The 14,875-nt window shown below is 39.9% G+C and overlaps 1 long non-coding RNA gene across 1 annotated transcript; it reads left to right on the forward strand.

Annotated features, from left to right (window-relative positions):
• The first annotated feature begins 10,951 nt into the window (after window positions 1-10,951).
• On the forward strand, window positions 10,952-12,765 carry LOC137462406 (uncharacterized). Its single transcript, XR_010993682.1, has 2 exons — window positions 10,952-11,489; window positions 11,614-12,765. It is a non-coding gene; the product is annotated as an uncharacterized lncRNA (long non-coding RNA).
• Window positions 12,766-14,875: the final 2,110 nt, after the last annotated feature.

Genomic DNA, 14,875 nt, shown 5'->3' on the forward strand with positions numbered 1-14,875 from the left:
TGGGGGGAGTGGGGAGGAAGTTAAACGTCTCAGTTATAGTGGTTACAAAACAGCTGAGAAACAAAAATGTTAAAATTGTCTTTCTCAAGAACTGTGAGGTTGCATCTTGTATTTACTTTTACCTGAATCATCATTTATACTAGTAGTTTTATTAAATATGAGGAGCGAGCTATTAATTTTTAGAATTGGAAATCAGAACAGTTAAACTCAGTAGAAGTTTATATTTGCAAGATATACCAAGTTATTTGATTAACGTGGTTTATGGCTACTCAAATTCACCTTTTAAATTTGCAGCAGTACTTTTATTTAATCCTTAGATAAGGTATGCTACAGCTTACTTGAATAGTGGTGTGTGCTGAACTTGAAGAACTTAATGAAATGATGGAAAAAAATAATCAAGCAAAGATACTGTAGTACAGTGGAAAACTACCATGCCTGACTCAAGGGAAGAATTTCTCAGCACAATTTTGACATCTAGTTAAAAAATAAATTTAAATTTACTCTCATGCATTTCTTTTGATTGTTTCTTCAGTATAACTTAGCAAAAATAATCTATAATATATTGAAAATGGATTTCAACTTGCACACCAATATTCAGCTTTTATGAATGTCCTGCTGGCATTGGAGGAGGAGCCATGAAGTGGAGTTTTAATAATCATTTGATCACTCATTTATAGCAGTTGCTTAAATGTCTGTATTGATAAGGTGTTTGACTTAAGAAGCAAGTTACCAGATTCCTAGCAGTTCCAAAACTTGAGCAAAATACTTTTACAGCTACTGTGTTATTACATAGTTAATTTCACTTTCTTAACAAGTTAGTTTACTAAACTCAGCTGATAATTTTAGTATTCAACATAGTTTGCATTTTTTCCAAGTGTTTTCTAGCAAGTGTTTATTTTTAAATCTCAGCTTCTGTAGTCTGATTATTAAAGAATGACAACTGCATTGCTTAAACCTTTCCAAAATAAACTCAAAGTAGAAGATCACCGCATGATTTTGGTGACTCTGTATAAAAACCTGACCACTTTTTGTCCCTTCTATGTTTGGACATTAAGCCTGTTTCTATAATTTGAACTACACAGAAAAAAAATACAGAGGGCACTCTTATTATAAGGCTAGGAGAGAAACAAATGTGAAGTGCTGAGCAAAAAGTCTTAAACCTCTCAAAAACATTTGGTACCAAAACCCGCAGACCCTACTGAATGAATGTATTTTCAGCAAGTCTTGTTATCCAAAAATGCTGGTGGCCCATCCATAGAACAGCAAGGACCTAGCTTAGAAATCTGTCGTCAGCAATCTTTGATCATGCATGACTTGAGGTGGAGTATGTGTGTGATTAAGGATTGCTTGTACGGTGGAGGTTGTCAGTGGAATTCTGTCATTGATGTGAACTCTGCGAGTAGCTCAGAGCCTTATAGAAAGAGTGTACCACGTTGTTTTCCTGTTTTTTCTAAAACAACAACAAAAAGAAGTTAGAGCTTCTGTTAACTTAGAACTTGAATGAAGCTGTTCTAGTCTATTGGCTTAAATTGTCCTTTGAAACCCAGAGCAGTTTTGTTTGAGCATGTATTAGTTGATAAAATGTGTAGAGTAGGGAGAAAAAAAAATCACTTGTACCAAAGGGAAACCATAAGCTTTTGGTCTCATTCAAATAAAATAGTCAAGGTGGATCTGCGATACTTGGTTCTTGATCAGGAACTTCTGAAATTTTAGAACAGGAGAATCCCTCTGAAGAAATGTTGTTTTAACAACTTGGAGGTTACCAGAAGCTCTGAAAGACAGTTCAGAATATATTTTCTGATGTCCAGAAATCTGCAAGTGTCAATTTTGTATTTTAACTCCTTCCTTTTACCTGACTATCAGGGAAGCGTGGTTGAGGCTGACCTGACATGTCATGATGTCGACTTGCTAGGTGGGGTTCGCAGGGGACATTAACCTTGGAGTTATAGGTAAGAAAACTTTCTTTCTCATTTCCTTCAGTAAGGTGAAAGGGTTGGTGTGGGAGGAGGGAGGATACGAGCTCCACACACCTGAGCACTGGAATAGCTTTCAAAATCTGCCATTGCCATGGGGAGATTGCAAGTGTGGAAGGTAAAGGTTGAGGTTGAATTTGCCCATGTTCAAGGGAGGTATGGCACAGGTTCTTGAAATTAATTTGAAAATAAAGATGACTTGCACTTCAGAAGAAAGGTGGATGCTCTTTTAGGGGTGCTGGAAGCATAAAACATTTTGAACATTTAAATTTTTCCTCTCTAATTAAATACAGGTATGGGTTGGATTTCTTTCCCCACCTGTGGAAAAGCAAAGAATTTGCAGCACACTTCTTCAAAGCTTGAGAATGCTGTTAAGAAAACTGTCCAAGTAGATCTCTGGAAAATAATAAAATTTTGCCTTGGAATTAACAAAACTGGCATATCATGAGTTTGAATCATTTATGTATTGAACCTGATAATGCTTAGAAGGCACTAATCAAGAGAGAATGGCTTTTGTACCAAGGGACAGTTGTAGTTGATCCCATTATAAAATCCCACTGGATTTTAATAATCATCTCTTTTTGTGGAGGGCATATGTTGATTCTAGACAAACAAATAGCAAAAGCTGAAGAACAGGTTTGCAAATCAAATACTTGGACATGTTGAATTCTTCATGGCACCTGCTCATCTTGCACCTTTCCTCAGCCAGCAGACTTGTCTTTTCCTGCTTGTTCATGCAGTACTTGGAAAGGAGCAGAGAAGTTGGAAAAGCTTACTAGGCTAGAGGAGCATTCCAGGTGCAGTCATTGTTTACCGTGGGACTGAATAGCATGCCAGTTCTGACACCAACTGCAGAAGAAATGTGCCTGGTGAGTACAGGTATTTTGTAAGGAATTTTCAGAAGTGAAGTATTTGTTTCATTCCAGATAAACCTTACTCGGCATACTGCGACTCGAGAACAGTTATGATCACACAAAGTCATCAATGTTGTTTCACTTGAAAGATCGTAAACAGGAAAAAGAGATCTCTTAATTCTGGATTTTCCAATCTGCATGTCCCATAGAGTAGGATGTGTTGCACATGCTCAGGTGGCCTTTCTCTGGGAAAGGGAGCAGATGGCAAGGCTGTTGCAGGAGAAAAGGCAACTGAATGGATTGGCTTTTCCACATGTGGAATTTGGAGATAGCTGGAAATAATGGGAATGGGACATGTTCCTTTCATAAAACATCAGTCTCTTATCAGTGAAGTTTATGAGTTTAAAACACAATATAAGTATATATTTATGTGATCACAAGCTGCTAAATTGCATTAAATGCAAAAAAAAAAAAAAAAAGAGAGAAAAAAGAACGAAAAGCAGACCAAATTCCAGTTCTGCCATCCTTGCTTCAGACACAAGCTTCACTTTTTTCCTTCTTTAGCTCCAGTAAGCGTGCAGTCTTCTCATTGGATTCTCCTGTTGAACAGAGCTTGAATAAGTGTAGGATACACAGTTTTTTCTCTCTCTGTTTTTAAATCTTAGCAGCAACCTGTGAGAGATAATTGTATTTACATTTTAGTTTTGAGGAATGAGCATCCATTGTATCAGCACCTGTTCACGTGACATCCTTCTTTCTGACATACCTTCAGACAATGCAGATTCGGTGTGCAGAAGGTGCATACCCAGCTGGAATTTCAGAGGACATGTGGTGTAAGCAATAGTTTCATGATAGGAAAGGAATCTAATTCTGGAGAGCATTCAGCTGTCTTAGCAATGGATGCTTCTTTCTGTTCTGGAATTCCCTGCTGTGCTGCTTTAACTGCTGCAGGAAAAGAGAAGTGAAACACTGCATGGGCTAAAAGTCCTGTGATTAAAAATAGTTGCAGTTCTAAAAAAAAGCCAAAACCAACCAAACAACCTTTACAAAAAACCCAAAGTCCCAAACAAGGAAAGACAGGATGGCTGTGCCCACAGCATCCTGTGGACTGGGCACCTTTTCCTTCTCTTCCTGGGAAGGGCAGAGGAGTTGCAGTAGTGTCCTTGCAGGTAGGTGGGAGCTGGTCAGGTTTGGGAAACACCCCACTAATGCAGCAGTTCAGGAGCAGCTGGATCATTTTTCATTCAACATGAGTTATTGGCAGGGATGGCTCTAATCTGACAACAGGTCTCTGGGGCCTCTTACCAAAGTTTGCTGTGTGCCGCTCCAGGAAGAGAACTGTGAATTCCTTTTGCTTTCTCTTTTTGCTGGTATGGCCACTTTTCAGGTATTTTATAAATCTGTTTGTGCTGCAGTGGGTGTTCTCTTCCCACCTTGGAAGTGTTCTTGATGCAGTATCAGGAAGGTCAGAGTTGAAAGGGCTGTGGTGAGGGGTTCATGGAACTCTGCAGAGAATCCAGAGATCTTGTACAGCGCTAAAAATTAAGCCAGGAGAATATTAGCACACTAGCATTCTGCAAGTCAAGTTCAACAGGGTCAAAAACCAGAGGAGTGTAGATCATAAAAAGGTCCTTTAGTAGCCAGATAGCTGAGCAGTAGCTCATAAATAAGGACAGTCATGCTTACCTGATTATGCTTACTCCAGAAAGTTGAGCAGCCATTTTATTCTCCTGTTTCCAAACAGTTCTGGATTCAATTTAAAATTTTTGGTGAACACAGCTTTACAGATGACTCTTAACCATAACCATTTCTGTCAGATTTGGTTTTCTGCCCCACCAATTTTCTTTCAGCTATTATTTAGGGGTTCACTACAAAAACTCTATTAATGAATCCTAGTCAGTCTTTATACCATACATGTTATTTCTGATTTCTGAAGCTTTGATTTTCAAAGTGCTGTACATTTGCAGGATGCTAATACATTGCATTACACCTAAATAAGCAGTCTGTAGGCTTTTTGATAGAGCTGAGCTGAGCTGAACACATAGGTCAGAGGCAAAATTCAGTTTCAGGTTGAAGAGTGAGTCTGTAGCAGTTCTCCTGGTGAACTTGCCAGCAGGATTTCTCAGCTGCTTCTCGTATAGATCCAAAGTGATATTTTACCATCAGTGCTGTTCCCCTTGTTACAACGAGGCTGCTCTCTGGAAGCAGTTCTTGCTACTCTGATACTGCACAAACCAATAATTACAAGTAGAGACATGGAATTTAAGGTTCCTGAGAAATGAGGATGTTTAAACCCTTCATGGTAGCATTGTAGCTTCTCGTTTCTACTCTTCCTTTCCTCTCCCATTGTTGGTTAGATGTTCACCTGTACTTGTCTGTTTATGTGGAGAGAAAGAGGAGAAAAGCATTCCCTGCAGTGTCTTGGATCTGTTGAACCAACAAGCTGCTGGTGCAGATGCAAAGCCCTGTTGCAAGGTTGGAGATTTTTTTGAGTGGACCTTGCTGTTTTTCAAATTATTTTTTGATATGGTATGTAAAGGTAAAAATACTACAAGATTCTTCAAATTTCTTTGATATTATTCCTTACCTACATGAAGTATGAGAACTTGAGTTACTAATTTTGTCAGCATTTTTAGATGATAGATGTTGCAGAGAACTGCAGGTATGCACTTAGGAGCTAATTTGCTCATAAAATCATTTTATGCAAAAAAACATTCATCATTCATCACGTTTGTGAAGCATTAGAACATGTATTTCTTTAATGTTCTGGTAAACATTAACTCTTCACTATGTTTTTTTCATGGCAGTTCATAGAAAATAAATGTGCTTTTTTCCCTCTCCTTTTCTGCTTGACTGACTCTTGGTTGTAAAGTTTTAGCCTTTCCTCTTATGTCAAATGGATGTTTTCTTTTACCTGCCTTAGGAGTGGGTTCAGAAGGGTTTGCAGTGTAGCATGTAAAATCTAAAGGTCACAAATTAAATCTATTTCACTGGGCTGAAATGGGGTCCATGCAGTGAAGGCTGCACCTTCCCCACTGTGGGAGGCCAGAGAGGTATCTCCACCAATGTAGGTCATCTTTTTTCTTTCATTGGAAATAGCTTGAAAAATCCTTTTAGCAGGTAGGCTGAGGTTTAAAATAGAAGCAGCTAAAGAACATCAAATGTGCTACTGTATCAGTAGAAGTTGTTGAAATGAGATTCAGATGTGCAAGTATTTGAGTAGCTTTGTGATTTTTCTGGTATGAGATGTGTGCAGTGTGGGATGGGCAGAGTGTTTGTTTATACGTGTGGAAGAACACTAACGTGGTTAATTGCTGTGATTAGCTCCACCCCTTCTTGGACTGAGGAATAAGTAGTAATGGAAATTTGCATTTCAGGAGTACATGAAAAGCAGCGCTCTTCTGTTACAGCAAAGTCTAGACTCTAGCATAAAGGTTTAGAGTCCAGTTTTGTGATGGGAATAATCATCCTTCTTCTCAGAGGCAACACTTGGAATGTCTTTTCCTTTAACTTCAGTAATTTTTACTTGTTTGAACGTTTTATACTGATTCTGTGTTTTCTGTTCTCTAATATACAAAGGCCATATATTTGAGTTTTTGGGATTCAGGTGTGATATACTGACTTTCCATGAAGATTATTTCTTCAGGGTAGAGGTTTTTTGGCATTCTGAAGAAAATTGGTCTATTTTTTGATAGACTTGTCTTTGAACTGTCAAGTGCAACTGAAAGCATGTGTCTGCAGATATGATTTTCTGAGCAGTTCCTATTGAAATAGGCTATTTTCAGTGTTGCTTTTATGTGAACAAAGGGTGGAAGTGAATTAGCTCAGAAAGTTTTCTACTCAGTATTTCTACAGAATGACCTTGGGAAAAAGAGGGACTATTAGACATTTAGGAAAGTAGTTGTATATTAGACCAGTAGAGGCAGACTTTTTCACTAATGCATGAAATCCAAATCCAAAGTAACGATCTGCTTGTAGGCTGGGTAGCCAGGAGAGGAGTAGGAAGTACTAACACTAAATGATATCAGTGTTTTCTTCTATGGCTGTTTCAATTTGAGCTCCTACAAGCTTGAATTGAAAGAAGTTGTGTGTTTTACATCTTTTTAACCATTGCCTGTTTCTTACAAAGCCTCTGGTAATAAGTTAATTAATGCAGGACAGACCACAAGGATGTTTGGTGTAACTTTTTTTTTTTTAATTTAAAAATACGTGTTTTTCAGATACTGAGCTGGATCTGGCCATAGAGACTGTGAACTTTGCTCTTGATGTAACAGAAACATGGGGTACATAATTCACATTGATTCTCTATTGTCATGTACTGTGTTGGTAGGTGCAAATGAGATAATGATGCCTGAATTGATTAATCCCCTGGGCATGGAGGAACTGCAGTGTATAAGTATGTAAGAAGACTCCCAGGAGGAAGCGTGGGATTGGCAGAGCCAGGTGGATCTCAAGCAAAGACAGACTCCTTTCTGATGCACAGATCCTCTGCTTGTGTTAACAAAAAATTCTTCTCTGTCCAAACTGAGACCACAAAACATTTAGTGAGAAAAAAACCCACAATCAGACTTTATTACCAAGAGCCTGTGAATGATTGCAGTTACTTACAGAGATAGGATTGCTTGATGAAAATTGAGATGTAAGCATGATTAGATGTTCATTTGCTTGTTACAGTCATAGTTCAGTCCTGTCATTAAAACAGTTCAGCCAGTGCAGGTGTCTTATGGCTGACTGTAAGAAGATGGCTGCTGGCAGAACAAAAGGAGAAGAAAAAGCCTATGGTTGTGTAAATGTACACTTTTTTCTCTATTAGTTGTCTAAATAAGTTCTTTTAGAAACTACAGTTATCAACAGCAATCAGAAATCAGGCTCTGGAGAAGTTAAAACTCATTTTTATATCTTAGTACACAAGTGCCTAGAGCCTTTTATCTACTAATAATGTTTTAGCTTCTTTTCTCATCTCATAATCCCTGAAGAACATTCATGATGCCATATGAATTGAGTTGGTGAGTTATCGCTCCTTGTATGTGTGGAGAAGTTTGATTGCTGGCTTTCCTGAAAGGATTTCAGGACTTCATTTATGCCATCTGGTATTACAGCCTCTGCACACACACTAGGATACTAAAGCTGTGCCACAGTATGAAATCAGTTGGAGCCTGGATATACTTTTAAATTTACAAAAAACTAGCAAAATTGCTATTTCCCTGTAGGTGACTCCTGGCCTGTGGCAGTGCTCTGGGTTGTAGCCTTAAGGGCAATGCTGCTCTTCACTGCCTGACTGATGCAGCTGCTAGCAGAACAGGAGACATGTGGAAAAGGATTACTGGAGCACAAGTATCAATCACATCCTGGATTCTTGGATTATTTCCCTGTAGGTGACTCCTGGCCTGTGGCAGTGCTCTGGGTTGTAGCCTTAAGGTCAATGCTGCTCTTCACTGCCTGACTGATGCAGCTGCTAGCAGAACAGGAGACATGTGGAAAAGGATTACTGGAGCACAAGTATCAATCACATCCTGGATTCTTGGGCTGGGTACCATGCTCTTAAACTTGTTAGAATAATACCTGGAATAATCAAGATACGCTCCACTACTTAAATCTAGTTTATTTTTAGCCCAGTGGTTTTTGAATTGAAACTGCTCAGGCAAAACTTGTTTTTGAAGTATTTATAATTGGTTCTTACAGTGTTGCACACAAATTACATCTGAATGTGGACTGAAGGAATTTGGGCATACCAGTAGATGGCTTCTCAGTGCCCCTTTGCAGCCTTACACTGGGGGAAAAATTCAAAAAGAAGAAGAAGAAATAACTGACAAGTAGAGAAGTTGGACAGAAGATTATATGACTGCCTAGTATATTTTCAATATTTATTACTTTTTTGAATATTTTTCCTTTTCTAGGTGTTTTCTACATTTCCTGGACTTAGGCTTTGTCCCTCTCAATCTCTTATAGTTCATCATGCACCAGTAGTCAGCAGGGTCAGAAGGCTTGGCTCATATTTACCTCACAGTTTAGAACTCCTTGCAAACATTTAAGAAGATAAAAAAAAAAAAGAAACACATATTTCACATCTTCCTGGTTTTCTGTATTTTAAATTGAAGTGATTAGGAAGCTGGGTTTTAATGAGCTTTTAGTAGAGGTGAGATAGAGAAGTGTTTGTTCATTATATTTGTCTGAAAACACCTTTTGGAGTGTCACCTGACTCAGTGCCTTCTCAGGCCTTGCTTTGCAAGGCTCAGGTGGAATATTTGTGACTCTGACACAGCAAGAGAGGCAGAGGATAAAAATCAATTGTGTTCTCAGAAGTGGAGCTCAATGCCTGCTTTTTTCATGTGTGATTTGGGATGGGAGAAGAATTGAACCCAACAGTTCTGGTGTTTTGTCCATTGATACCTGGTGAAGAGCAGCCCAGAGCTGCATGACCTGGCTGAAGGAGGGCAGCCCTTGGGAGCTGGGGAGAGGTAAGGCTTTGGTGCACCTTTTCCTTGCTCAACCCTTGCTGTCCTTGTGCTTGACCTAGGCCTGCAGCCTCTCTCTCTTTGGTCACAAAGGTGTCAGGCCTCATACACCTGCATCCTTTCCAGTTTCTCTTAGGGAAGTTCCTGGTCTTGCCAAAATCCAAACAAAAAGCATAGCTTTGCCTGCAGCTTTTGAGCTTTTATATGTTTAGCCATGGAGGTCTGTGCTTGTCTGTGTTTCCACTTCATGTGTGACCCTTTCTCTTTGGGCTCGGACCTTTTCCCCTTTTCATGATGGCTCTTCAAGGCTTGGTCTTCCAGCCTCCTGCCTGGCTTATGTTTACAATAAATAAAATATTTTCAGTGCTTTTGTCCATTTTGGTAGGTTTTGTCCATGAATAGGACCTCCTGACATCACTCAGAGTCCAGGGTAATGTCTGAGGTGTGGCAGTATTAGGTGATGTTTGAGGTGGTGTTGTTAGAGGTGATTCTGCTTCATTGACTCTGAAAACCTTCCCATTCCATTGAGGTGTTCCCATCTCTGTAGTACTGCCTTCCTGGCACTGCTGAGGTGGAAGAGTTTCCATCCTCCAGAGCATTACCAGAGGTAATGAGATCACTATTGATGAGATCAAGCCTTTTTTGGCTTTGTGGTTTTGCTCTGTGGTTTTGCTCTTTGTCTGAGCCCTTTCTGATACAAATTGCATATCTTGTGACCCGAGAGTTTTAGGTGCAGAAGTCAGCTTGGTTTGAATGAGCTTTAGAGCTTTATATCTGCACACTGATGGCAGGACCCCATCAACCTTCACAGCTTCTTGGAACAGTTATTTGTTGGTTGCATTCATTTGATTTTCCTCTGGGTTCTTTGATCTCTGGTCTCTGGCCTGGGCTGGGTCATCAGCCTGGCTTAGCTTATGCCTCTTGATCTCTTCAGGCTTCATTCATTTTTTAGAGAAATAGGATGTTGTGATCACAGTTCTTGAATCTTAAAATCTCTAGTTTCTCTGGAACTGGCTGTTTTGTATTCATGGCTTTTGGCTGTTAGTCTTAGAAGATGCTCTTGGGGAGTGTGGTATTGCACTGCCTCCTGCAGTAGCACCTTGCTGGTGGCACCTTGACAGGTATCATCACTTACACTTGCATAAGCAACACAAAGTCTTGCAGCCTGCTTATTCATCATTCACGTGAGTATATCAGAGTCATTTAAGACTTTAAATCCTTGTCTTTTCTTAAAAAAAGAGTAAGCAATCAGCAGTTAATGTCACTGCTGCACGATGTTATGAACTGCCTGAGCAGATGTTAGTGAAATGACTTGCATTTTATTTCATCTGCAGGATGTTCAGGTCGATCCATCTCTGAACAGTTTCTCTCTCCTTAATGGCCAGTTTGGAAAAGATGATGATAATCTGTTCCACAATGGCTGGGATTTCTTTTTATTCTGCATGCTTAAAAGAAGCATCTAAAATATAGCAGGAGGAAGAGAAAGCCTTACCACTAAAGTCAAGAAACATGGATAATTATTACTTACCATGGACCAAACCTCCAAACTGGTATTCAAAAACTGAAGTGTAAAAATAGCTGAAATCAGCTCTGGCAGTATGTCACATTTCCTTTAGTGAGCTGAAGCAGTAGCTCAGGTTGCATTCAGGTTGCTGAGCAGTAGCTCAGCTGCATTCTTGTTTCCAGATGCAGTCCTGAGTTTTAGCTTACAGATAATTGATGCAAAGAGTTGTAGCTTATTTTGAAAAAAAAACCTAGTAAGGATCTGTCCAAGTCTCCCTCAGTAACTTGGGATATTTGGTGGTGTGTGAAATAGGTGTCTTTGCTTCCCTTTCCTTTGGCTTTATAGAGAGGCAGGAGGATGGTGTAACACCTGCTCATGCTCACTGCAGTTCTGTAAACAGTGTGTGTGAGAGTTGATTAAGTATTTGCATATTAATATTTCTACTTAGCAATCTCAAATTATTCACCACAAAGAGCCTTTCCTGAGATGGTCAATTCTATTTTATTCATGTTTGCTGATTTTGTATCTGCTGAATGCCAGCTCTCTCTTTTCCATGGGGTAGGATTGCAGGATCTGTGCTCTTTGTTTTAATAACTTTCTCCTCTTTGAAATGCCATTATTTCTGGTCTGTTTTTAGATGATGAAGGATAGACACTGTGATGGGCACTAAAGCATGGACTTGAAGTGTGCACTCTGGTGGCAGGTACTCCTATCTGGTCCTGGTGGGCTGACATGTCTGAGGAGGGCTTAGGTGCTGTGTGTCTTAGCTGTGGTTTTCTCCATTTATTAATTTCAGTGTTGATTGAAATGTTTGTCTTTATTTATAGCATATCCATCAGCTGTGTTGCAACAGAGAAGGTAAGTTTAGACCTTGGGGCTGGGGGTGAAGGGGTTGACAACCAAGCTCTGGATAGTTAATCTGTTTTGTTTTTTTTCCTAATACAATCCTTAAAGTTCATAGAGAGATGTTGGATTTATGGACATCTGTCAGATTGATCAGACAGCTGCTAAAACCATTACAAAATGGCAAACAGGGCATTTATTATATGGGGGAGAAGAAGAGACTAATTTGAGAATTAGATTTTTAACCATTCTTGCAGTAGTTATTTGTCCTTTCAGATACAGACACAGATGCAAATTCACCAATCTGTTCAGTGAAATATTTTTCCTATTCATTTTCCTGATTGAGAACTAGCATTAGTGTCGCACTTGTTGCTGGAAGCTGTTGAGCTGGTCGTGCTCGTTTTTCTCTGCTCAGCTCAGTGAGTTTTGCTCTCCACTCTATGATGGGGGATTGCTGGTTGCTGTTAGCTATGCTTTAAAGACAAGAATTCCTGGGTTTGGTCAAGTTTAGGACATGCTTGTTTTAAAGCCTAATAAAAGCATTAGCTAATATATATCTCAATTCTCTGATGTGGGTTATAAGGGGCTTGCCTGTTAATACATCTGAATTACCTTGTTTTGACAGGTAATTAAATCTGGATCTCTCTCCCTTAGCTAACAAAGCAAACAGTCTCGGATATGCTTTGCTAGGCAGAATCATGTGTAGACAGCAAGGTTTTATTATCTGTGAGGAAAAATGCATTATAAGAACATGAAATCTAGATGACCTTCAATGAAAACAAAGAAATAAAATTTTATGAGATACAGTATATTAACCCCCCAACTTGGATGTAGGAACTCCTGAGCAGTAATTTTGTTTTAACTGTCATTAAAGCTCTGTGTACAATCTGTACTTCTGCAGGAAATGTGAAATATCTCAGGGATTGGCTGGCTGCTTGAAGGACCCCAGTATCTGCCTTTCATGGCAAGTGACCTGAGCCTTGATGTGCCCATGGTAGCGGTTCAGGTGGGTGTGTTACTTGTATTTGCAGACTTTTCTTGTTCTCTGCATTGTACCAGAAACTGCACGTGCCTTGTACAATCTGTTTGGCCCTCTTGTAATGTCTGGTTTTCCTAAATAAACATCTTTTGAAGTCTTTGCTTTGTGAATGATTTCCAAGGGTCCAAGTTCCCATGTGTTAGGTACATCCTTCTGATGTTTTCTTTGGATCATGCAGGGAGGAGAAGAGAAACTCATAACTGCTTCCTTTGAATAAAAACCTTATTTGAAGCTGCTGTGTCCACACAAGACCTTGCTAGTAGTTTCTCTGTTTTGAGTATTTTCTTGGATGCTTAAGATCAGACAGAAAACCATTGTAAGCAAAATCAAAGACATTTCTCATGAAGAAAAATTAATTCTTAATGTTGGTTTGGGAGATGATGGTGAAACAAATGGGAAGTTGTGATTTTGGGCTTTTGTTCCTGTGAAGTGCCAAGCCCTGTGGGGAAACTTCAGCCACATGAAGGTGAACTACCTTCTGCTTACATGAATACCAAGAGTTTGGCTTCATCCTGGCTCGCTAGCTTTTATTTCAGAGGAGGACTGAGAAGAGAGTAGAATGCACCCAACGGTGTGTTTTCAATATTCCTCCTTTTGGTTCTTTCCAGGGAGGATGGAAGGTAGCCTGTGTGCCCATGCAGATCTGGTTTCAAGAGGTGAAAATTTGTGTGCATGTGTGTATTGACTTCAAAATGCCTTTTTTTTTTTCTATAGCAGTGTTCTGGCATGTCGTGGAGATCAGTTTGGCTTTGTTCTTCAGTTCAGCTGGGCAGACATTACCAGAATTCCTTAGAAAGACACTCTTTTTTCCTATGCTTAATCCTTTTTACATGCAGCATTGTACTAATCTTGCTGAATAGCAGGAGTGTACGTTTCCTAACAACAGTTACTACAGAAGTGTAAATTAAGAAGCTGGCATGAGGTTATTTTGGAGACTTGGCCATGAAAACAGAATTAGAGTTAATCCTATAACAAATATGTTTGGCAGCTTAAAAAAACATCCAAAACCAAACATGTTTGGCAACTTAAAACCCAAAAGTTTTGATGTTTGATTCAGCTCAAACAGTCCTCAAAGAAACAAAATCTTCTCTTCTTGAAAGTCTCATTTTGGCACATTGTGGTGTCAGTGCTGCTGTGTGTGCAGTCCCTGAGCACAGGCCCTGGTGTGGCCTGCTGGCAGGCAGCTTGCTCCCTGGGAACAGGGCGCTGTGATGTTGCATTCAGTCAAAATTCATTGAATGTCTCCTATTATGGAAAAAGTTTATCCTGTGCATAACCAAGCAAATCACTTTCATGGGGAGAGAAGAGACACTTTTCAGCTAGAACTGGCTGAAGGAATCATTGGCTACAGATGAGGAGCCATCCCCAGCCCTACGAGTCCACCAGAACAGGAATAAACTTGCTTTATGTTTGTGTTTGATTGTGGGAATTCCTGTTTTTTCCAAAGGCACCTGTGGATTGGAAATGAATCTTGTGTGTAAGTTGTATTTGTGTGAGGCCCCACCTGCAGTGCTGCATCCACCTCTGTGAGGTCCCCAGCACAAGGAGGACAAGGAGCTGCTGGACAGAGTCCAGAAGAGGCCACGGAGCTGCTCTGAGGGCTTCAGCCCCTCTCTTCTGGAGCCAGGCTGGGAGAGCTGGGGGTGTTCACCTGGAGAAGGTTTGGGGGAGACCTCAGAGCCCCTTCCAGTGCCTAAAGGGGCTCCAGGAGAGCTAGAACAGAGTTACATTCTCAGTGTTTTACTTTTTTTTTTATTGCCCCCGACAATTTAACTTGATCGGTCATAGACAAAATTCTTCATGGCGTGCAGTTCTTGCATTTTAAAAATCAACAAGCAGCTCTTTACAGGTGATTTTATTGCCACCTGCTGGAGTTCAAATTAAAAATCAGACTTTTTATATTTTGGCTACCTGAAATGCCCTTGGATGAGGGCAGGTGCATTAGAGATATGCTTAAAGAAATGCAGGCTAACCTATGCACTCATTGACTCATAATTTTGTTTGTAAAGATCAACTGAGAAAACAAAAGAAGGCCAATATTTAAATTTTATCTTTGTAAGGAAATCAGAAAAATTTGGCAGTAGACTGAATTGGAAAATGGTGTGCAAATGTTGGTGCTGTCAGCTGAGGTGGCAGACGTAGCCTGGGCTGCAGCATTGGGAATGGGGACATCACAGAGACAGGACAGTACTGGGAAACTGACCTGC

Source organism: Anomalospiza imberbis, chromosome 25 (genome assembly GCF_031753505.1).
Source record: "Anomalospiza imberbis isolate Cuckoo-Finch-1a 21T00152 chromosome 25, ASM3175350v1, whole genome shotgun sequence".
NCBI classification, from domain to species: Eukaryota; Metazoa; Chordata; class Aves; order Passeriformes; family Viduidae; genus Anomalospiza; species Anomalospiza imberbis.